The sequence below is a fragment of the Schistocerca nitens genome, chromosome 11, assembly GCF_023898315.1.
Source record: "Schistocerca nitens isolate TAMUIC-IGC-003100 chromosome 11, iqSchNite1.1, whole genome shotgun sequence".
In the NCBI taxonomy this organism is placed as follows: Eukaryota; Metazoa; Arthropoda; class Insecta; order Orthoptera; family Acrididae; genus Schistocerca; species Schistocerca nitens.
The window spans coordinates 198,758,583-198,783,748 of record NC_064624.1 but is presented as its reverse complement, the minus strand read 5'-3'; the positions used below and the strand labels follow the sequence as shown (position 1 = coordinate 198,783,748).

At 42.9% G+C, this 25,166-nt stretch overlaps 1 protein-coding gene across 1 annotated transcript in view; it reads right to left on the bottom strand.

Annotated features, from left to right (window-relative positions):
- Positions 1-25,166, bottom strand: part of LOC126213609 (basement membrane-specific heparan sulfate proteoglycan core protein-like) — an 843,204-nt gene that overhangs the window by 333,760 nt on the left and 484,278 nt on the right. The gene's annotated exons all lie outside the window — the stretch shown is intronic.

Genomic DNA, 25,166 nt, shown 5'->3' with positions numbered 1-25,166 from the left:
TCTATATCTACATCCATGCTCTGCAAGCGGAGGGTACTTTGAGTACCTCTATCGGTTCTCCCTTCTATTCCAGTCTCATATTGTTTGTGGAAAGAAAGATTGTCGGTATGCCTCTGTGTGGGCTCTGATCTCTCTGATTTTATCCTCACGGTCTCTTCGCGAGATATACGTAGGAGGGAGCAATATACTGCTTGACTCCTCGGTGAAGGTATGTTCTCGAAACCTCGACAAAAGCCCGTACCAAGCAACTGAGTGTCTCTTGCAGAGTCTTCCACTGGAGTTTATCTATCATCTCCGTAACGCTTTCGCGATTACTAAATGATCCTGTAACGAAGCGCGCTGCTCTCCGTTGGATCTTCTCTCTCTCTTCTATCAACTCTATCTGGTACGAATCCCACGCCGTTGAGCAGTTCTCTAGCAGTGGTTAAACAAGTGTACTGTAACCTACTTCCTTTGTTTTCGGATTGCATTTCCTTAGGATTCTTCCAATGAATATCAGTCTGGCATCTGCTTTACCAATGATTAATTTTATATGGTCATTCCATTTTGAATCACTCCTAATGCCTACTCCCAGATACTTTATGGAATTAACTGCTTCCAGTTGCTGACCTGCTATATTGTAGCTAAATGGTAAGGGATCTTTCTTTCTACGTATTCGCAGCACATTACACTTGTCTACATTGAGATTCAATTGCCATTCCCTGCACCGTGCGTCAATTCGTTGCAGATCCTCCTGCATTTCAGTACAATTTTCCATTGTTACAACCTCTTGATATACTACAGCATCATCCGCAAAAAGCCTCAGTGAACTTCCAATGTTATCCACAAGGTCATTTATATATATATTGTGAATAGCAACAGCCCCACGACACTCCCCTGCTGTACACCTGAAATCACTCTTACTTCGGAAGACTTCTCTCCATTGAGAATGACATGCTGCGTTCTGTTATCTAGGGACACTTCAATGCAGTCACGCAACTGGTCTGATAGTCCTTATGTTCTTACTTTGTTCATTAAACGACTGTGGGGAACTGTATCGAACGTCTTGCGGAAGTCAAGAAACACGGCATCTACCTGGGAACCCGTGTCTATGGCCCTCTGAGTCTCGTGGACCAATAGCGCGAGCTGGGTTTCACACGATCGTCTTTTCTGAAACCCGTGCTGATTCCTACAGAGTAGATTTCTAGTCTCCAGAAAAGTCATTATACTCAAACATAATGCGTGTTCCAAAATTCTACAACTGATCAACATTAGAGATATAGGTCTATAGTTTTGCATATCTGTTCAGTGTCCCTTTTTGAAAACGGGGATGACCTGTGTCCTTTTCCAATCCTTTGGAATGCTACCCTCTTCTAGAGACCTACGGTACATCGCTGCAAGAAGGGGGGCAAGTTCCTTCGCGTACTCTGTGTAAAATCGAACTGGTATCCGATCAGGTCCAGCGGCCTTTCCTCTTTTGAGCGATTTTAATTGTTTTTCTATCCCTTCTGCTATACCAGAATGAGTACCATCACTGACACTAACCACACCTCACAACATTTAAAGCCTTTTTTGGACATTTGTGTGATCACAGGTCGTTTCAGATAGATAAACATGCACGGAGGCAGCATACTGTGTGTCCATCATATCTGGAGCTTGTACTAGGGTCCCTCTCAATATCCTGCAGAAGCCGGTCCTCCAAATCTGGGCCCTCTTCTCGTGGTCGTGCGGTAGCGTTCTCGCTTCCCACGCCCGGGTTCCCGGGTTCGATTCCCGGCGGGGTCAGGGGTTTTCTCTGCCTCGTGATGGCTGGGTGTTGTGTGATGTCCTTAGGTTAGTTAGGGTTAAGTAGTTCTAAGTTCTAGGGGACTGATGACCATAGATGTTAAGTCCCATAGTGCTCAGAGCCATTTGAACCATTTTTTTTCCAAATCTGGAGTACGCATAGTCCACCACCTCGCTGCATGTTCGTCACTCTGAAAGGACCCACAAGATACGCACACCAAAAAAAGATCTGAATTGTTGTGCGATGTGGTCAGTGTCTGTGAGGGTACTCAGTTTTGTACAGCCGCGCTGCCATGCTCGGTCGTATACGAGCATCACCTCGGCTGGTTCCTGACACAAATACTGGACCGATCTGGTGGTTACAGTACGCTGCATCAATCGCACACTAGGAACACATGGCACGTGGTCAGAGGAAATGTCATTCATAGGACCTTTTCTCCTCCATTTCCAGTAAGGAATCTGCCCCTGCACTTTGTCAGTTTTATTAATGTTGTTGGTGAGTAGCAACCTATCTTTTTCATTCCATTCACTATTCCATCCTGGATTTTCCATTGTATAATGCTCGATTTTTACTGGACGAAAATGTAGTTTGTGATAAACTTTTTGCTATCATCATTTTGTGGGAGATGTCAGAGAGAAAAAGTATGGAGATTACGTGCAAATGAAATGATAATTAAATCAAGACCCTAAGCTGTCAACAGGTGTCGATCTACATCAATGGGGACAGTTGAAAATGTGTGTCCCGACTGGGACACGAACCCGGGATCTCCTGCTTACGTGACAGACGCTCATTCAATCAGAGCCACCGAGAGCACAGAGGATAGTTCGACTGCGCAGGGATTTGTGCCTTGCACAGTCCCCGTGAGACCCACATTCCCTACTTAATGTCCACACACTACATTCGTAGTGCCCCTGCCCATTACACTCATTACTCGCAGCAGACAATCTTATTGAGTCCCGTAAGAGTTCGGGAAATGTGTGTGCATCCAGCACAGAAGGAGGAGGTCAATGGCCGATTAGCTTTAGCTATATGAAGACGGTATCTGTTCTTTCGGACATGTCCAAAAGAACAGATACCATCTTCACGCTATGTGTAAAGTTGAAGTAAGTCGCTAAAGCTGTCACACTCAAATACATGATGAATGTAGTCAGGGTAATTTGTTCATTGTGAGGAATGCTGCCTCAAGATGTACACACAAGTTGTAACTGTAATATCTTTCTTACTGTGTTAAGCCTTGTGTCTCTTACTAAGCAGATTATGACAGCATCTTAAGTTTTTAAATTCAGTAAGTAATCATACAGAATCTGCAAAACCAAATTTTTGTCGTCCCTGGCAGCTGTGAGACGGGCAGCCTGAAAGTGGGATTGGGCCATTTTAGTTGTTTAGTAAATAGACTTGTCGTTGCGAAGACACAGATGACGAAAACTGTGAGTGGTTAGAAGGCGTTGCCTAGGAACTGGGGTCAGAGACGCGAAGTGAGGCATATACAGTGAACAGAGTATGTTCGGCAGAGGACGAACATAAAGACGAGACAGTCTACTTAGTATCAAACATCGGCCTTAATCTGAGGAAGAAATATGTGAGAACGCACCTCTGCAGAACAGCATCGTAAGGTACTGAATCTGTGACTGTGTGAAAACTGGGAAAGAAGAGGGTCCGAGTGTGTAACATGTGCTGCTATAGAAGAATGTTGGAAATTCAGCAGGCTGATAAAATAAGGAACAATGAGGTTCTCTGCAGAATCAATGAAGAAAGGAATGTATGAAAAATATTGACGAGAAGAAAGGATAGGGTGACACGGGTCGTGTTAATGCACAGGGAATAATCTGCACGGTACTGAAGGACGCTGTAGAGGTTAGAAATGGCAGCAGAAGACAGAGCTTGGAATATATCCAACAAACAGTTGAGTAGATTGGGTGCAAATGCCACTCTGAGATGAAGAATCTGCCACAGGGGAGGAATTTTTGATGGGCCGCATTGAACCAGCCAGGAAACTAATGACAAATTTTGTTCGACTCTATCGAGATTACCGTTCTCTGGATAACGAAAACCACCATCGGGAAAAGAAAACGAATGGAAAAAAGTGCCATTACTTGTACTTCTCGAAAGTCAACTGAAATTAAGTGATATGAAATACAGTGCGTTTTAAGTGTGAAATTGTAAATAAATTGTCAGTTTATGGCAAGTAATGCTTTCAGATGTGCCATGTAGCATGTTTTGTAAAGAAATCAAACAGCAGTTTCTAGTAAAAATATGTGTACTTTGCATTATCCATGTTTTCCAGTTATCAGTAGTCTCCCTGTCCGCATCAACCTGGATAACTCACAAGGGGAGGCCGCCAGCTGTGAAATTCAGATTGGATTCATACTGCGCATAATAAAAGCTCATGGCCAGAGGTGTAATATGGCAAAGCACCAACATGCACTTCTCAGCCGTTGTCGAGAAAATCGACAGTTAAAAGAAACCGTTGCGGTGAAATACTCTCTACGATTAATAATTTTTTACAGCATCGTGGCGCAGCGGTAAGCGCTCGGGTTCGTAATCCGAAGGTCGTCGGATCGAATCCCGCGCCGTGCAACTTTTTTTTCATTATTAGTTTTTTGTAATTTTTCCGTTTGTTTAACAGGGTGTACCAAAACTCTCACGTCCGCACTGATTTTCGACGATGTTATAACTTGCGCTAGGGACCGCATCTACCTTCTTTCGAAGTTAGCAGGCAACTACGCTGTTATGCGGCGGCTCGTTTCGGCCCATTCAACATCTGTCCTTCAAGTGTAACGAGCGAGTAACGGAGTTTATATTTCGTACCTGCCACAGCAAATTTGTGTTCGTGGGGTCTCTATTCTAATTCGAACGTTTTACTTACGCTATACGTATTCGTTTCGGAATCCCGTTTCTACGCTTTCCTTCAACTATACGTGGTAAATATTATGAAGACAATTAATGACATTTGTGAAATACAACTTTATTTGCGGAAAACATAATGATGTTCGAAGTCGCCAGTTTTTCCACGACAAACGACTTTCAACAACTTATTATATGCATAATTGTTGCAACTGATTGCCGGGAATTTTTTATGTATATATATATATATATATATATATATATATATATATATATATATATATATATATATTTGAATTACAAAAAACAAATACTAAAAAAAAAGGTTGCATGGCGCGAAATTCGATCCGGCGACCTTCGGATTACAAAACCAAGCGCTTAGCGCTGCGCCACGACGCTGTAGAAAATTATTAATCGTAGAGAGTATTTCACCGCAACGGTTTCTTTTAACTGTCGGTTTTCTCGACAACGGCTGAGAAGTGCATCTTGGTGCTTTGCCACATTACACCTCTGGCCATGAGCTTTTATTATGCGCAGTATGAATCGAATCTGAATTTCACAATTGGCGGCCTCCCCTTGTCAGAAGCTTGCTGCAATTGTACTTTCAGCAAAGGAAATCCTGCCACACATTACATACCACAAAACACACTCAAAGTCCAGTGTTAAAAAAAAAATGCAGTTCGCCAGGGGAAACCAAAATAGAAAAAAACAATAACAGTGCATTCGTACTAACTACTGTAAGTGCTACGCAACCACACTACACGAGACACGCACAAAATGCCAAGATTCCAGTCAGATCAGATCGTGTGCCGAGTGTTCCGTTCGTGCTACTGCAGTGGTGCCTGGGACTCAAGAAACTACGGGAGGGTGCACCGGCATCTGCTAGCGAGGAGCTGAAGTCACCTTCTGAGCAAGCTAAAGGGGAACGGGAGTCTCTTTTACCAAAATGAGAACTGGCAGACAGGAAAGGACAACAAATCTACCCCACTCACCTTTATTCTTACCCTATAACGTCTAACTGATAGTGCTCCTTTGCTACAGAAGCCAAAAGATGGTTGGTAGGGAACGAAAAGACTTGCAAGTACTCTATATCCAGTCACGGGAGATGACAAGTCCCTTACACCAAAATATAGAGAATAAACCCCTGAACAATTAGTATACGCTCTAAGATGGGGGGAGGGGGGGGGGGGGGGGAAAGCACCGTGAAGCATTACCTGACTGGGACGGAAATCGGTAGATGTGACAGACACGTACAAACCAATAATTACAGTTTCAAAAATTGGATGATTTATTTTAGAAAAAGATCTTCACAAGCTGAGCTAGTCAATGACGAACTGGTCCATCTCTGGCCCTTATGCTAGCAGTTATTCGGCTTGGCACTCATCGACAGAAGTGGTGGATGTCTTTCTGAGGGATACTGTGCCAAATTCTGTCCACGTGGCACATCAGATCATCAAAATCCTCACCTGGTTGGAGGGTCCTGCCCATAATGTTCCACACTTTCTCAATTGGGGCGAGATCCGGCAACCTCACTGGCCGAGATAGGCTTTAGCAGGCACAGAGATGAGCAGTGGAAACTTTTGCCGTGTGTGGGCACGCATTATCTTGTTGGAATGTAAGCCCACGATAGATTGCCACGAGCAACAAAATGGACAGTAGAATATCGTCAATGAGACCCGCTTCGAACTGACCGCTGAAGATGTGTCAGGTGATGCCATGGACAGCAGTGGAAATACCAACTCGATTGTCGCCTGCCATACAGCCCAACGACCGTAAGTGATCGTCTGGGGTGCAGATTTCTTTTCGTAGCAGGACCCCTTTCATTGTTATCTTCAGCACCCTTAGAGCACAGCAGTACATTGACTATATTCTATGCCCCATTATGCCGCCTTACGGGGGAAGCCATCCCGGGCTTACCTTCCAGCGAGATAATGTCCACACGTACATGACGAGTGTTTCTAATGCTTATCTTTATGCTTCCTACTCTACCTTGGTCAGAAAAGTCATCAGATGTCTCCTCAACAGAGAACATTCGAAGCATTACATACATGCCCTTCAAACAATCTTGGGATTCTGTCGATCTAATGCACCAATTGGACAGAATTTGCTACAATATCCCTCAGGAGAGCATCTAACAACTCTATGAATCAACATCAAACCACATAGCTGGTTGTATAAGGACCGAAGGCATTATTATGAAAAGGAAAGTTGCCACTCACCATATAGTGGAGCTGAGTCGCAGATAGGCACAATAGAAAAACTGTCAGAAGTGAGCTTTCGTCCAGCAAACCCTTCGTCAAAAACAGACGATGGACACATACACAGACACATGGAAATGCAACTCACACACACAACTGTGGCTTCCGTTGCCAGATATTAAGTCACGTATGTGTGAGTTGCGTTTACGTGTATGTGTGTGTGTGTGTCTGTCATCTATTTTTGATGAAGGCCTTGCTGGCTGCAAGCTTATTTATGCCAGTCTTTCTATTTTCATAATATTGTTACATTACATCCTGTACTTTCCATTGTTTGATTCTTGGCCAAAGGCATTATTGACTCGCTTAATCTGTTAAGCTCTTTCTCTTAAGTAGCTTATCCAATTTTTCTGTAATTGTAACCATTTGTTTGTCTGTACACGTGCATCACATCGCATCTACTGATTTGTGTCCCATCCGGATAATTCCTTCACGGTGCGCAATTTTTTTTTTTGCATTAAAGTGTACTTCCGGTATTCAGCTGAATTTATATTTTCATTTTACGCACGATACTCAACGACCGACCCAGTTGTCTGCTTCAGATGCTGCGAGTTTCGTTGTTAGGAGTACTCGTTGCCTCTGGTCTCAGCCTGACTGAACTATTTGCTACTCTCTTGGTGTCGTTTATACGTAATTGCGATTTCCATTCCTGATGCCCACTAAAGCTTTTAACGCTCTTTCGTTTTTCAAAAACCACACTGATATTCCCTGAAACAGACAATGCTCTCCACACTACGTGGATGGTAGATTTGACAGCCGGCAAGATCTTAAGAAACTGAGTGTCAGCCCCAAGCCTTGTTTAAATAGAAACCTCCGTCCCTCTTTATTAAGTTTTCAAACGTACTTCGATAGAGAGCTTAATTATGCGACAAAAGGTGTCATATATTCATACAGGACGAAGTACTGGCTAAAATTAGAAAATGTTGCTATAATTATATCCGGAAACCAATACTTGTTCAGATATGGGCCATTTCACTTGTGGCAGGTAATGTGTAGTATTCAGTGGTGTAGGCAGGATACACAAAAGATGTCATAATAAAGTACCACAACATTTACTTGTGATCAGATGCAAACGTTTGAGTAATCAATGAGGAGAGGCAAGAGGATTGCTTCAGTATCAATGTACGGATGGGAATTTTCGGTCACAGACTGACGAGGCCCGTACTTTACCGAACAGATTAATAAGTGCAGTATATCACTGATTTCTACACAAAGAGTTTCCGGGGCTATTGGAGAAAGTTACCCTACCAGAAAGATGACGACTGCAGTTTGTGTGTGATGGGGGACTGCTTCATTTTCTATAGGTCGTGCGACAGTACGTCATCGTGACATTTTGGTCAGGTCACGTGGCCTCCCTGTTCACCGAACATTAATCTGTTGCGTATCTGGCTACAGGGACATTGCAAGGTGCTGCCGTACACCTGACACGTCAACAATGTGAAGTTACACGAGCCCGTGAGCAATGCGTGTGATGCGATTTGAATGGAGACAGATGTGTTTGAAAGAGAATGTGACTCACTGTCAAGAAGGGCCGAAGATAGTTTCAGGATGTGTGGTAACCACGTGCTTCTACTTAACAGACAGGTGGGAATCGGGACAGACTGGCCCGTGTGAATTTTAAAATCTGCGACGGCTCACCCGAAGATGACTGGCAGGTGCGCAGTTGAAATATCGTGCGAAGTATTGAACGACGACTGGCTGCGAGCCCGAAATTTGTTTGAACAAACTGGCGCGTGTCTGAACAGATCTCCAGATGTATTATTACAGAAAGTTTCCTTCTAGTTTTGAACAATAATACCTCCTGCACGAATACGTTGTCACCTTTTTCGACAACATGTCCTCGGCAACAGCTGATTTGGTCAGTTGTTGTAGTCAGGTGTGTCGCTGATGTTCCTCGTGTCTCTCCTCGACTGTTTTGATAGTCTGCTCCATGTAAGATAAACCACATTTATGTGAAATCAAGTACACACCCAGCTTTCAGATACGCAGATTGTCTTTTTAACATCACAAAGAAGACTTTTTACCTCTGCCAAAGAGGAACAAAGCAGGGCCAGCAGAAGACAGACGAGTGATTATCTTTCCCTGTCTTAGTCTCGAGCTCTTTCTCAGGTGCTCTTGATTTCCACTGGAATGCTCCCTCAGTTTATCCATCCGAGAAACCATTCACTTAGAACACTATTTGTAAGTGTCGTATTCTTCGGCGAGGCTCTGTTTGTCTGAAAGTGTTCGAACTGTGCAGACCAAATAGCATTCACCACTGAATTTCTTTGTGACGAACAGTGATGGTTCTGCTGTAAATATAACTGTGAATTGAAAAATATGATGAGCCCACTACTGGGGTGGAAATGCCAAGTTTTTGTGACAGTGTAATTAACATCTCTCCCGAGATAAAAGGCGTCGGAAAACCTAATAAACAGAGATGGAGGTTCAATTTGAGGAAGGCTCGTGGTCCGGAACTCAAATTATTATTGAGATCTTGCAAGCTGTCACATCCGTCAGAGCTGGGAAATGCTGAGATAATGTGTCTGTAAATGTAAACACTGCTCAGGAATTAGGCTTCAGGCCCATTCCAACTGGCCGACTGCTGCCTACAGTGCAGTGTGAAGAGCAGCCTACAATCGTCGGACACGCGGCCAGCACGTCGCGGGTCCCTCCAGCTGCGACTGCCGGCAGACGCATCCCGGTGATGCCATTTCTTCTTTACCTACATCTACATCTACGTCAATACTCCGCAAGCCACCTGGCGGTGTGTGGCGGAGGGCACTTTACGTGCCACTGTCATTACCTCCCTTTCCTGTTCCAGTCGCGTACTGTTCGCGGGAAGAACGACTGCCTGAAAGCCTCCGTGCGCGCTCTAATCTCTCTAATTTTACATTCGTGATCTCCTCGGGAGGTATAAGTAGGGGGAAGCAATATATTCGATACCTCATCCAGAAACGCACCCTCTCGAAACCTGTCGAGCAAGCAACACCGTGATGTCGAGCGCCTCTCTTGCATTGTCTGCCACTCGAGTTTGTTAAACATCTCCGTAACGCTATCACGCTTACCAAATAACCCTGTGACGAAACGCGCCGCTCTTCTTTGGATCTTCTCTATCTCCTCCGTCAACCCGACCTGGTAAGGATCCCACACTGATGAGCAATACTCAAGTACAGGTCGAACGAGTGTTTTGTAAGCCACCTTCGTTGTTGATGGACTACATTTTCTAAGGACTCTCCCAATGAATCTCAACCTGGCACCCGCATTACCAGCAATTAATTTTATATGATCATTCCACTTCAAATCGTTCCGCACGCATACTCCGAGATATTTTACAGAAGTAACTACTGCCAGTGTTTGTTCCGCTATCATATAATCCTACAATAAAGAATCCTTCTTTCTATGTATTCGCAATACATAACATTTGTCTATGTTAAGGGTCAGTTGCCACTCCCTGCACCAAGTGCCTATCCGCTGCAGATCTTCCTGCATTTCGCTGCAATTTTCTAATGCTGCAACTTCTCTGTATACTACAGCATCATCCGCAAAAAGCCGCATGGAACTTCCGACACTATCTACTAGGTCATTTATATATATTGTGAAAAGCAATGGTCCCATAACACTCCCCTGTGGCACGCCAGAGGTTACTTTAACGTCTGTAGACGTCTCTCCATTGATAACAATATGCTGTGTTCTGTTTGCTAAAAACTCTTCAATCCAGCCACACAGCTGGTCTGATAATCCGTAGGCTCTTACTTTGTTTATCAGGCGACATTGCGGAACTGTATCGAACGCCTTCCGGAAGTCAAGAAAAATGGCATCTACCTGCGAGGCTGTATCTAATATTTTCTGGGTCTCATGAAGAAATAAAGCGAGTTGGGTCTCACACGATCGCTGTTTCCGGAATCCATGTTGATTCCTACAGAGAAGATTCTGGGTTTCCAAAAACGACATGATACGCGAGCAAAAAACATGTTCTAAAATTCTACAACAGATCGACGTCAGAGATATAGGTCTATAGTTTTGCGCATCTGCTCGACGACCCTTCTTGAAGACTGGGACTACGTGTGCTCTTTTCCAGTAATTTGTAACCTTCCGTTCCTCTAGAGACTTGCGGTACACGGCTGTTAGAAGGGGGGCAAGTTCTTTCGCGTACCCTGTGTAGAATCGAATTGGTATCCGGTCAGGTCCAGTGGACTTTCCTCTGTTGAGTGATTCCAGTTGCTTTTCTATTCCTTGGACACTTATTTCGATGTCAGCCATTTTTTCGTTTGTGCGAGGATTTAGATAAGGAACTGTATCCGAGCAGCAATACAGTTGGCCTTGCGAGGCCGAGATGACTCCGTTCAGACCTCTCTACCTCAGAAAAAACTCTGACGAGGTAACAAAAACTGAACCTGGGTCCTTCCTCACCAAAGGCAGCAACACTAACTGTTTGGCTACGAGGGCAGTTTCCGTTTCACAAAATACCAGTAAGAGCTCAGCAAAGCAAAAGAGCCCACAGAGGGTGTGCGGGCATTGGTAGTCAGATTCACAATCCGCTGTAAATAGTTGTGCTATACCGACAACAGTTGACAGTCCGGTCGGAGTCCGGCAACTAAAGTGCGCGTCATATATCTTGGCGGCCGAGTTTAGGTTCGTTCTGCGCATCTGACGTCAAAACATACAGTCAGCCAATGAACAGAGAACGACGTTGCCAGATCTCGACTGTAGTACAGAGCACGGACGAGTGTCTTCAGTTTTAGAAACGTTCAGCCATAAATAAAGTAATAGAACAAAAGCAATGTCTTGATAGCAGACTTTGTTTTTTGAAAGTTTGGAAAAACCATTCTTTATGCCAATTGCTTCATTTTCTATTAATTAATTAAACCAAACAAGCAATAAGACTCTTAATTCAGGCGACAGCAAGGAAAGGTGTTTGTATCAATTTCACGAACCGCTTTTTCGCAATAAAGAACAGCGGTAATTGTTTATTTCCTATTGTACTTCGACGAAGTGCGAGTAATTCATAAACATACCAACAGTGTTTGTCAGAATTTTGCGTGACGTGTTGAGAGTCCTTATGGAGATGCATTGCAGGACGAGCTGCGTTAGCGTAATGGTTAAGGCGTTGGATTAGAAGGCGATAGGTAACGGGTCCAAACCTTCTGCGATGCTAAATATTTTTTTTTATTTTAAAACAATATCGAAGTGTCTTACTTCACGAATTCTATTCGTTTGAATGGAGTTTTTTGAAATTTCTAGTGCTTTGTCTCTTCATTAACCCTTTCGCTGCTGCAGTCACGTGCTCCCCGCATTCCGCGCTGTGCGCGATTTTGTCATCACTGCACTGCTCGCCTGTGCAGACACACGGTGTTCCGACTGCTTTGACACACTTATCATTCGACTTCACAAAAACTATTTGGCCCAAAAATTAGATTTTTACACATCTTCTTGACTAATACCTTCCCCCCATAAATGACTTAATTTTGTTTCGATGTTCAACGCAGTTATTGTGCAGCATTAAATGTAGTAAACCATTGCACGAAATTTTGAAGAGTTTCCAGAGGTAAAAGTCCATAGCGTATACTTTCCGTATGGTCGATTTTAGTTGCCACAATGTTGAGAATGAAATGTGGCCAAGGTACCTAAATTTCATATAAAATTTACTGTATAACAATATCTCATTTAATTTAAGTACCACATAGGTGTCGTATGTAATATTGAGAAATATTCCGTCTTTCGCGACTGTAATAAAAGTTTTATTTACACCGGGCGCGTTTGGCTTTATTTTAAAGCACTTCAGTCAATCAAAGGAAGTGGGGGGGAAGGTATCAGTCAAGAAGATGAGTAAAAATCTAATTTTTGGGCCAAATAGTTGTTGTGGAATCGAATGATAAGTGTGTCAAAGCAGTCGGAAACACCATGTGTCAGCACAGGCGATCAGTGCAGTGACAAAATCGCGCACAGCGCGGAATGCGGGGAGCACATCTCTGTAGCAGCGAAAGGGTTAACGCGGCCGTGGCGGCTTTACTTCATGAACTGCGCGCTCCCGCCTAAACGTAAGCTTGCGAACTATACTGTACTATGGCGCTGTTTCTCTTGGCGCGTGCGTCGTGTGCAACTGGCAACACAGCAATCTCCCGCGTCTGGGCGGGCATGCGCGAGCCGCCAAGATAAAAGAATTCAACTATAGTAGACGTGACAGTAGAACTCGCAGCACCTGTAGGAGACGGTCAGGTCAATCGTGAAAATATCGAGTAAAATGGAGATACAAACTCGGCAGAACACGCAGATGTACGCTGCCAATCAGTGGTGCCGAGAAAACCTGAGATATAAACTGGAAGTGTGTACACCTAGTTAGAGGGGCCGTAAGAGGCGACGAACCGGATTCGGAGCAGACGCAGCGCACGGTGCCCGGCGGACAGCCCTTCTCCTTGTTGCAGCACTTCTGGATGTCGATGCAGGTCCCGTTGCGGCACTGGAACTCCCAGGGCTTGCAGTTGCCGCGTCTGGTGCCGGGCGGTGCTGCCACAGGGGACGAGTCAGACATTTAGAACACTCGGCAGAGAGCTGCGGGACGATCACTGTACGACTGGTACTGACGACAGCAGATCGCACCCGACGGTCGACATAATCATCGGTCCGGTTAAGGGGCAGAGCGAAGAAGGCGGGGCAGTTCTTACGCCAAATTACACTGCTGGTCATTAAAATTCGTGACACCGTGGAGGTGGCATCTGACAATGTCGTATCGGCATTAAGCGTGGAATGGTCCGGTTACGTACATTTTTCTCAGTTTCCAGCTAAAATATTAACTTCAAATGTGAGGAAGCGGTAGTGAAATTCAGACTGTTGTTGAGTGATGGGAGAAGGGTCGAAAGAGAGGGAAAAGTTCTATTATTAATAAATTTGGAAAAAAGTCTGTTTCGTGCACACTACTGAGAAGTTCAGAACTGCCGCGCACCAGGAAATGCAGTACCCGCGACACTCGTATAAATGTGGTCGAGGTACGGCACAACAGTCTAACAAGGGAACCTCCCCATCGCACCCCCCCTCAGATTTAGTTATAAATTGACACAGTGGATAGGCCTTGAAAAACTGAACACAGACCAATCGAGAAAACAGGAAGAAGTTGTGTGGAACTACGAAAAAATAAGCAAAATATACAAACTGAGTAGTCCATGTGAAAGATAGGCAACAAAAAGGAGAATGTTAGCTGATGTGCGCCGTGGTCTCGTGGTCAGAATGAGCAACTGCAGAACGAAAGGTCCTTGGTTCAAGTCTTCCCTCCAGTGAGAATTTTACTTTCTTTATTTTTACATCGTTATGATCTGTCCGTTCGTTCACTGACGTCTCTGTTCACTGTAATAAGTTTAGTGTCTGTGTCTTGCGACCGCATCGCAAAACCGTGCGATTAGTAGACGAAAGGATGTGCCTCTCCAATGGGAACCGAAAACATTTGATCGCAAGGTCGTAGGTCAACGGATTCCTCCACAGGAAGACACGTCTGATATATTCTATACGACACTGGTAACGGCATGCGCGTCACGTGACAGGAATATGTTGTCGACCCACCTAACTTGTACACTTGGCGAATGGGTAGAAAGATTCTTCTACCTTGCCCGATTTAGGTTTTCTTGTGGATCTGATAATCACTCCCAAAAAAGTGATGAAAACACAATAGTTTGTCACATAAACTGAAAATAAAAAAAATTAAACTTTTCACTTGATGGAGGATTTGAACCAATGACCTGTCGTTCCGCAGCTGCTCACGTTACCACGAGACCACGGCGCTCCTGTGTTCTTAGAGTCCTTGATGTCGCCTATCTTCCCATGGACTACTCACTTTGTATATTTTGCTTATTTTTTTCATAGTTCCACACAACTTCTTCCTGTTTTCTCGATTGATCTGTGTTCAGTTTTTCAAGGCCTATCCACTGTGCCAACTTATAACTAAATCTGAGGGGGGTGCGATGGGGAGGTTCCCTTGTTAGAGCCATTTGAACCATTTTTGACCTGGCTCTGCACTTCTGACCACTGATATTTCCTGATCTCACACCCTGCGACTATTTCTTACAGGATTATGTGAAGGACACTGTTTACGTCCCGCTTCTACTGACCACTCTGAATGATCTGCGGAGCCGGATCACTGCTGCCACGGATTCAGTTAACAGCAGATACGCTTTCGTGTGTGTGGGACGAGTCTGGCTACCGTGTCAATGTTTGCTGCGCAGCTGACGGTGGCCACATTGAACATTTCTAACATTTACCACATTTCTCATCATTGAATAATCATTAAAAGAAATTAATTACAAATTATTACATTTATTAAGTTGATATCAAATATTATGAAAAAACTTCGAAACTTCCTCTTCTCATCGGTATAAAGCTTGTCGATTTTGGATTCGTACTTGAATAAATACGAAGTTTCGAAAATGTGTCCATCATTTAGAATAACCCTTAACTTTAAATAAATTCGAGGCTCATTTTTAAGAAAGCTTGACTGCCGCACGTTGTTCGTAAGAACTAGCCATTTCCTCGTGTCACGTCTGCACTGCACGCACACTCGAAGAACTGTCAAAGAAACCACACTTCTCACTGTCGCGTGTCGTAGCCAGGCCCCCACAACCGCACGAGTGGTCGACTGTAAAGAGCGGACAAACTGAATAGCTGGACGGCGGCCATTAGACTGGTAAACTGACGCGCGGAGTTGGAATGTTTATACATCGCTTTTGGTTATGAAATGCCTTCCATTGAGTTAGGTCGCAAACATAATGCCTCATTTAAATACGTTACTACAATACACTTTTTAATTTACGAACAAACAGCAACTAGTCACTGTTTATGAATTTATCTTACGTACTACATGGAATCTGCCGTAGGTAAAAGTTATGTACTGGAACCCCTAGCATTTTTCTTAGTGTATTTACGATAGATGTACGCAAAATGCATCAAAATACTCATAGATTTGCCCACTATATTAATAGATATTTTCTGACTCTACCTTGCTTTAGATTTTATGACGAGAAGTGCGTTATATATGGCATAGTGCTTTGGCAACTCAAGACCAAATTATCAAGTTTCAACCTAACGTAGACCATGAAAACACTACCGATCAGCCAACTTTCTTCAAAATGATCATAACATATAAAATAGTATTATGTCGGTCGGAAACCTTGCCTCCTGACAGCGTGTAACCATTTTTGTAACAGCTGTGGTTTTGAGAAAGGAAACCTGCAAATAGATGCACAGACATTATGCTAATACCGTGTTACAAAAACATTTATGAAGCAAGTGTACTGACATACAAAACAACTTAAAATATTCACATACCTGTGAAATGTAATATTCGTTCCTTTCTCGAATTTATTTGTACAATTAATCGCTGCACAACTCTTCACCATTGTACTTCTTTTGATTGGAACGTACAGACATTAGAATTACGAGTAACAAATACTGTATGTACGCCCCAACAAATATACAACGTTGAATCAGGGTCTTCATAAACAACAATACTACACAACACATCGGATTACAACCACTATAATGGCGTCCAGCCGAAGGTTCAAATTATCCCGCGACTGCAGCGCCATCAGTGAGTCTAGTTATTTTTTACAAGGTCTTTGGTCGTAGCATGGCAGAATGACTCAGCAGAGCTCCTACTACAACCCTCTGGCGGCGCAACCTGCTACTACAAGTACACGATGTGCGGCATTACGATTCCGGTTACTTTTCGGTCCCCCTTTCTATATAGCAGCCATTACATTTCTGACATGTTAAGGCTGGTAGCTGTGCCCTGTCATCAAAGTCCCTGTAGCATCTTTCAACACGATAACACGACACTGCGCGTCTCCTGTGGTGTCCTTACCTACCTCGACAAAGTGGGTGTTTGGTCTTTGCTGTGGCCGGCCCACTCTCCAGATCTCTTTACTCACTGAAAACACCCGGTCACGGGTTGACGAGAAACTGGAACATCGCCACTCGCCAATCACTAGGATACGTGGCACAGAGACGAAGCAGGCTAGAATGACGCACCTTTATTTGTCATCCTAGCTCAGTTCTACTCGGTGCCAGCCAGGTCACAGCCTTTGTCACTCCCACAGGAAGCGACAGCTCTGTCCGCTAAATTTCACACCCTCCACACCCCGAATCACCTATACATTTCGGTGTGCATTCTTCCTAAGATACTGTACAACCACAATAGACAAAATTTTGTTATTTGATGTCACGTCCTGGTGGTGCAATTTTAATGACCAGCAGTTTATAAACAGAAGTTCAATTGAATAGTTGCTGTTTTTGAGACAGAAGGTGGCACATACAGATTACAGTTTCGAGCTACTCACTTGCTCAATACTCACTGTTCCAAAATAACTAGCAACAAATTCAGACAGTGTTCTCTGAAAAGATATTGAAATGAGTACACACACACACACACACACACACACACACACACACTACACCAGAAGTTGTGTAGACTAAGTTTCACGCAAACAAGTGAAAAATACGTGAGAACAAAAAGGGGTATTAACACAAGACAGGTCCCACATTATATAAGTATTATGAATGACAACACAATTATATACATTGCCATCTCATACATCATAAGACAAATTTTCAAAATCTTTGCCGCACTTTTACCTACATCATCTGAAGTCGGTATGTCATCAGCAAGGCGTGTGGGGAGGGCGGGATGAGGGTGAGCTTGTCTACAAATAGAGTACACAGAGTTCAATGTGCTGCAGAATGACTGGAAACCTATACACAAAATGGCAACTAATGCACAACATAGTTAGTTCAACATGGATGGGTCCATAACTTCCATTAAAATGGTTGTTTCCATTAATGGCCACCAAAATTATTTTACTTTTTATTTATTGTGATGGCAACTGCTGGCAAGATCCATCTTCTGCACGTCCATTTTGTGAACCTACTGTCAAAGCAGCTCTTACCCTGAAATGTACTCAAAAATTAAATTTAAAAGAATTCCTATTTAGTTACACTGAACAGGTCCTTTTAACAATAATGTCGATGAGAAACTGCAGAATAGCCAGGATTAGAGATGACTCCCTGTGTCTATATTTCTGGCATACTGTCAGATTGCACCTGAAATATTACATAACACAATTAATTGTAAGATATTAATCTCTCCCACCACCACTCAACATTCTTACACTGAAAATCCTTAAGCAATCTGAAATAAATCATCATTATTACAGAAAGTACAGATTATAGTAGATGCAACCGACATTGTATCTGACAGCAAATAGCTGAAGCAGATCTGCATGTACCTCATCTTCAAGGAACACCTTAAACATGTAACAGAATGCTCTGCTCGAAATAAATTTTGAAAAGTTTGATCTCAAAAAAGATCAAAAAATGGTATATTTTATGAACATAAAAATAAACACACACACACACACACACACACACTCAGAGTGAACTTTTTCCTCTTTCAAGTTTTTGCTACGTGTCATGTAACTGGGACATTATGTACATGTTAAATTAGGAATTAATATTATTTTTAAAAAAATTATATACAAATTATCAGCCACACACCATCTGTATGTTATTTGTCAGCCACGGAAAAGTCTAGCCCATTTAAGCAAATACAATAATTACCCTGATCAAATATTTTTGCTGAAATTTTCAGGTGTCACATCCGATATTGTTAGTAAAATCTGACAACAATTTGACCAAGCATCTGTTCATCCTCAATGATAATGACAGTGCTTGTAATTTGATATGCACTTGTGAAACCATGTAAGCAGCCAGACGAAATGGATGTGCTGTTGGAACTCTTTTGTCCGAGACTGGAAAATTTCTACACAAAATCGAGTTTGCACGGAGGACGACGACCACCTCACCTGTTATCAACAGGGGTGTCCACATCCTACACATCTGGCGACTAACATACACACTGAATATCACCTAAAGTGAAAAAAAATCACATGGAGCAGGTAGGGGAATGCAAGAAGATGACTAAAGAATCCATTATTTTGAGCCTTCTGGTGTTTTGGCCTAGTTTATGCTGTCAGGTAGGGGTTCCCAAACTAAAATCATTTCTCGAAACATCATGCTCCGTACATTTCCACAGCAAACAGCCCTCTCTTGGAGACTTGCATAGTCAACATCTTTGCACTATGAAAGTCTCTTTGATTTGTGACAAATCCCTAAAATTCAGTTATATCATCCTACACAATGCCTGAAAATCACAGCTATTTACTGCACCAGAAAAGCCTAAAACACAACAATAATAAAATTTTGAACGACACTTTGAAAACAGAATAAGGCCACTGGTGTCTATTAGCAATTGAGAGAATACTGGGCCTTAGTATCTGCTGGAATGGTCTCATACATTATATACCAGTGCCACCAAAATCAGAAACCTGGTACAATTACAGGTCTGCATCATATTTTGGATTATCGAGACAGTCAAAGTCTATAAAAAAAAAAAAAAAAAGACCCAATGGCACAGATGTATTTGCTTATGGAAAAGATTTTTCCTCACCATATCAATTAATCATATAATGGTAAGTAATTTGACAGTAACCAAAATTACCAGTATCCGTGTCACACACTAATGAAGCAGTACATTATTAACAATAGTTTATTTCATGATTTAAAGCATTATAGCAGATACTAATGTGGTTTGTTTGCAATAGAAATCACAAAACACGCAATGCTAATAAAAAGAAATGGCTCACAGCAAAACAGAGACACCCAGCAAAAATGTAAATAAAAGTTCAATGCCTGCAGCACACTGAATGCATCAAGCTTTGCTCTTGAGCAGCTAGCAACATTGTGGATGGGACAGGAAAACAAAGTGGTCAACGTGTTGCTAGAGAAACCAGTAGCTATTTGTAAGTGGACAGAGTATTCACTCCATGTGCCTGACATAAATGTGTATTGAGTCTGGCATCAAGTTAATCCGTGAGAATGGAACTGTCCTCAGTAAAAATACACAATTATCAGTCCGAATGCCTTACCCGATAGTGTACAGCCGTGACTCCGTGTTAGTGTCACACTATTATGACTTCTTACTGTTCCACACAAGTTCCAATGAAGAAGGAACAGAGGTGGTGGGAGTTTAGTTAACGTATCTATCACTAAACACCTCAAAATTACTCAACAATTGATTAGACAGTACAACAAGGAGAATCCATAATGACCTCAAATGCTGTAGATGCCTTTCACACTATCCAATCAAAAGTATTCAGACATCACTACATAATGCAGAACATCTACATCAGAGTATCTACATGGATACTCTGAAAATCACACTTAAGTGCCCGGCAGAGGATTCATCCAACTACCTTTACAATAATTCTATATTATCCAATCTCGAACAGTGTGCAGAAAAAAAACCGACATCTATATCTTTCCGTGCGACCTCTGATTATCCTTCTTTTACTATGATCACCATTTCTCCGTACGGAGGTCGGCATCGACAAAACATTTTTGAATTCAGAGGAGAGACCTGGTGATTTAAATTTCATGAGAAAATTCCGCCACAATGAAATATGCCTTTGTTTTAATGATGCCCACCCCAAATCCTATATCATGTCAGTGACACTGCTCTTCTTTGAACTTCCACAATGTACTCAGTTAATCCTATCTAGTAAGGATCCGAGACCTGTGCAGCAGTATTCCAAAACAGGGCGGACAAGTGCAGTGTAGGCAGTCTATTTAGTAGATCTGTTACATTTTCTAATTGTTCTGCCAATAAAAAGCAGTCTTTGGTTTGCCTTTAGCACAACATGTTCTATGTGTTCTTTCCAATTTAAGTTGTTCGTAATTGTAATTCCTAGGCATTTAGTTTAATTTACAGCCTTCAGATTTGGCCGATTTATCACGGAACCAAAGTTTAACGGACTCCTTTTAGCACTCGTGTGGACAACTTCACACTTTTCATTATTTGGGGTCACCTGCCAATTTTTCCACCATACAGATATCATTCCTAACTCATTTTACAATTTTTTTAATGTTCTGATGAGTTTACTAGATGATAAATGACAGCATCACTTGCAAACAACCTAAGACGGCTGCTCAGATTGTCTCCTACATCTCTTAATAGATAAGGAACAGCAAAGGGCCTATAACATCACCTCAGGTAACGCCAGAAATCACTTCTGTTTTACTCAATGAGTTTCCAACTACTACAATGAACTGTGACATCTCTGATAGGAAATCACGAATGAAGTTACATAACTGAGAAGAAATTCCGCAAGCACGCAATTTGATTAGGAGCCACTTGTGTGGTACAGCGCCAAAAGCCTTCTGGAAATCTACAAATAAGGAACCGATTTCAAATCTCTCATCAATAGCACTCAACATTTCGTGTGAGTAAAGAGCTAGTTGTGTTTCACACGAACGATGTTTTCTACACCCGTGTCGGCTGTGTGTCAACAGACCGTTCTCCTCTAGGTAAATCATAATATTCGAACACAATATACGTTCCAAATCCTGCCACATATTGACGTTAATGATACAGGCCCGTAATTTAGTGTATCACTCCCACTACCTTTCTCGAATATCGGTGTGACCTGTGCAACTTTCCAGTCTCCGTGTGCGGATCATTCGTCACACGAGTAGGTGTTGCGACAGGTGGACCGACTGGTATTAAAGGAGTTGAGGAGTACTGTGTTGGTAGCAGAAAAACAAGAACAGCAGAACGGGTCGGTTTGGATAACTCAGTCACTTAGAATATGGACTATCATTGGATGTCATCTGTGTAACAAATCCATCAGGGACATTTCAGCCCTTCTAAAGCTGCCCAAATCATCTGTCAGTGATGTTGTTGTTGTTGTTGTGGTGGTGGTCTTCAGTCCTGAGACAGGTTTCATGCAGCTCTCCATGCTGCTCTATCCTGTGCAAGCTTCTTCATCTCCCGTACCTACTGCAACCTACATCCTTCTGAATCTGCTTAGTGTATTCATCTCTTGGTCTCCCCCTACGATTTTTACCCTCCACGCTGCCCTCCAATACTAAATTGGTGATCCCTCGATGCCTCAACACATGTGCTGCCAACTGATCCCTTCCTCTAGTCAAGTTGTGCCACAAATTCCCCTTCTCTTCAATTCCATTCAATACCTCCTCATTAGTTATGTGATCTACCCATCTAATCTTCAGCATTCTTCTGTAACACCACATTTTGAAAGCTTCTATTCTCTTCTTGTCCAAACTATTTATCATGCACGTTTCACTTCCATACATCGCTACACTCCATACACATACTTTTAGAAACGACTTCCTGACACTTAAATCTATACTCGATGTTAACAAATTTCTCTTCTTCAGAAACGCTTTCCTTGCCATGGCCAGTCTACGTTTTATATCCTCTCTTCTTCGACCATCGTCAGTTATTTTGCTCCCCAAATAGCAAAACTCCTTTACTACTTTAAGAGTCTCATTTCCTAATCTAATTCTCGCAGCATCAAACGACTTAATTAGACTACATTCCATGATCCTTGTTTGCTTTTGTTGATGTTCATCTTATATCCTCCTTTCAAGACACTGTCCATTCCGTTCAACTGCTCTTCCAAGTCCTTTGCTGTCTCTGACAGAATTACAATGTCATCGGCGAACCTCAAAGTTTTTATTTCTTCTCCATGGATTTTAATACCTACTCCGAATTTTTCTTTTGTTTCCTTTACTGCTTGCTCAATATACAGATTGAATAGCATTGGGGAGAGGGTACAATCCTGTCTCACTCCCTTCCCAACCACTGCTTCCCTTTCATGTCCCTTGACTCTTATTAACTGCCATCTGGTTTCTGTACAAATTGTAAATACCGCTTCGCTCCTTGTATTTTACCCCTGCCACCTTCAGAATTTGAAAGAGAGTATTCCAGTCAACATTGTCAAAAGCTTTCTCTAAGTCTACAAATGCTAGAAACGTACGTTTGCCCTTTCTTAATCTAGCTTCTGAGATAAGTCATAGGGTCAGTATTGCCTCACGTCTTCCAAAATTTCTACGGAATCCAAACTGATCTTCCCCGAGGTCGGCTTATATAAGTTTTTCCATTCGTCTGTAAAGAATTTGTGTTACTGTTTTGCAGCTGTGACTTATAACTGATAGTTTGGTAATTTTCACATCTGTCAACACCTGCTTTCTTTGGGATTGGAATTATTATATTCTTCATGAAGTCTGAGGGTATTTCGCCTGTCTCATACATCTTGCTCACCAAATGGTAGAGTTTTGTCAGGCCTGGCTCTCCCAAGGCCCTCAGTAGTTCTAATGGAATGTTGTCTACTCCTGGGGCCTTGTTTCGACTCGGGTCTTTCAGTGCTCTGTCAAACTCTTCACGCAGTATCGTATCTCCCATTTCATCTTCATCTACATCCTCTTCCATTTCCATAATATTGTACTAAAGTACACCGCCCTTGTATAGACACTGTCAGTGATACGACTGAAGAAACACTAAGGTATAGCCACAGCTAAACCGAGTCCGAGCAGACCTCACGTAGTGACGGACAGGACCTGTCGAGCACTCTAGAGGTTGTTCGTATAAAATTGAAATCGGTGAAAGGAATCACTCGTGAGCTCCAAAGTGCTACAGCAGTTCAGCTGGTCCAATCACTGGTGCGTAGGGTGTTAAAAAGGACAGGTTACGACCAGCGAGCAGCTCCTTGTAACTCACACACTTCTGTACTCGATGCTAAGTGGCACTCGATGCGGCGTAAAGAGCGACATCACTCGAGAGTGGCCGACTCGAAACGAGCGACCGGGGGAGATGTATCGTGTTATAGCCTGTGGCAAACTGATGGAATGGTTTTGGTTTGACAAATGGCTGGAGAGTGTTACTCGCCTTCATCTGTGGCGTCAGCAGTGAAGCGCAAAGGAGGTGACGTTACAGTACGAGATCGGTGGAGGTAGTTGTCAAAATCTTGAGCAATTTGACTCGAGAGACTTGACAATAAACTCTTATCTACCATCTTTTCAATAGCATTTCTGCTTCACTACGGTACATTTCTAAACACATCTTCATCACCAGGGCTTAAGCTGGCGATTGAAGGACCATCACTGTGATGTCAGTACAGCAAAAATGTGTACCTATGAATTTTGCTGATTTTTGATGTATATCTGACATCACAGTGAGATAAATTCCAAACATTATTCACAATATTATACGTGACTGCAGGAGAGTAGCGCGGTCTGATAAGTCACGATTTTACTTTTCAAACGATGTGATGTGTCGAGTGCACGGATTGCCCCGTGAGGCGTTTAACCTGCAGTCAGTGGGTGGTGCAGTTCAGGCTGGAGGACGTTCTGTAATGTTTTGGAGACGTTTTCTGTATCACGACTTGGGCCCGTTCATTCAGTTTACGGTAAGTGTAAACCGGGATGTTTACTTCGACAGTTTTGGCAACCGAATCTTGCCATTCTTTCTACGTCTTCACGATCTACCGTATTCCGAGACGGCAACTGCTCTGACCAGAATGCTGCAAGTATCCATTCCTGATTTGACTAACACTGAGGAACCTTATCTCACCTCCACTGGTTACTAATTCACCTAGGTCAGGGCTTAACAACTGGCCGGTTTTGAGCGCGAGTACTCGCGTCTGCTCAGGCACGTGCTCGCGAGCAGCTGCAAGGTCGCGGAGTAGGGAGGGGGGGGAAATGCGCGCGCACGTTTGAATAGGGCCGCAGCGTGCCTATTGAATTCGCGCCGACTGTGTAACGTTTAAAGTACTACGATCAGCTCTTAACAGTCACTTCGCTCGTTAAGAATCATGTGAAGTCGCCGTTGTGTAACCCCAACCATGCTTTCGCAGTTCAACCCCCATTGGGAGGAATTGTATCTGTTTACAGAAAAAGATGGTGTTGCAAAATGTTTAGTATGTCACAAAACGCTGAATTCTTTTACGAAATTTAATTTGCAGCGACATTATATGTCGTACCACGCGAAAGACTACGGACGTGGAAAATGTGATTGACCAGATCGTGCACAGGAAGTTATTAAACTTAAAAGGAAGCTATCCGAAGAAGATCTGGACGACGAAGAAAAATCAACTGAGGCAGCTCTCAGAGTGGGTTACAAAATTGCTTTGCTTTTAGCAAAACCCCTGCGCCCCTTAACTGATGGCGATTTAATAAAAGAATGTTTGTTAGTTGCAGCGGAACATTTGTGTCCATCTCAAGTTCAACAATTTCGGATTGTGCCATTATCTAACATGACCATTATGCGTCGCATACAGGACATGGCAGACGACGTCCAGAGCCAGCTTGCTAATATCTGTAAAGATTTTATGGCGTATTCTCTATCTCTGGACGAAAGTGTTGATATCACTGGAACAGCGCAGCTTGCCATATTTATTAGAGGTGGTAATAGAGATCTTCAGGTG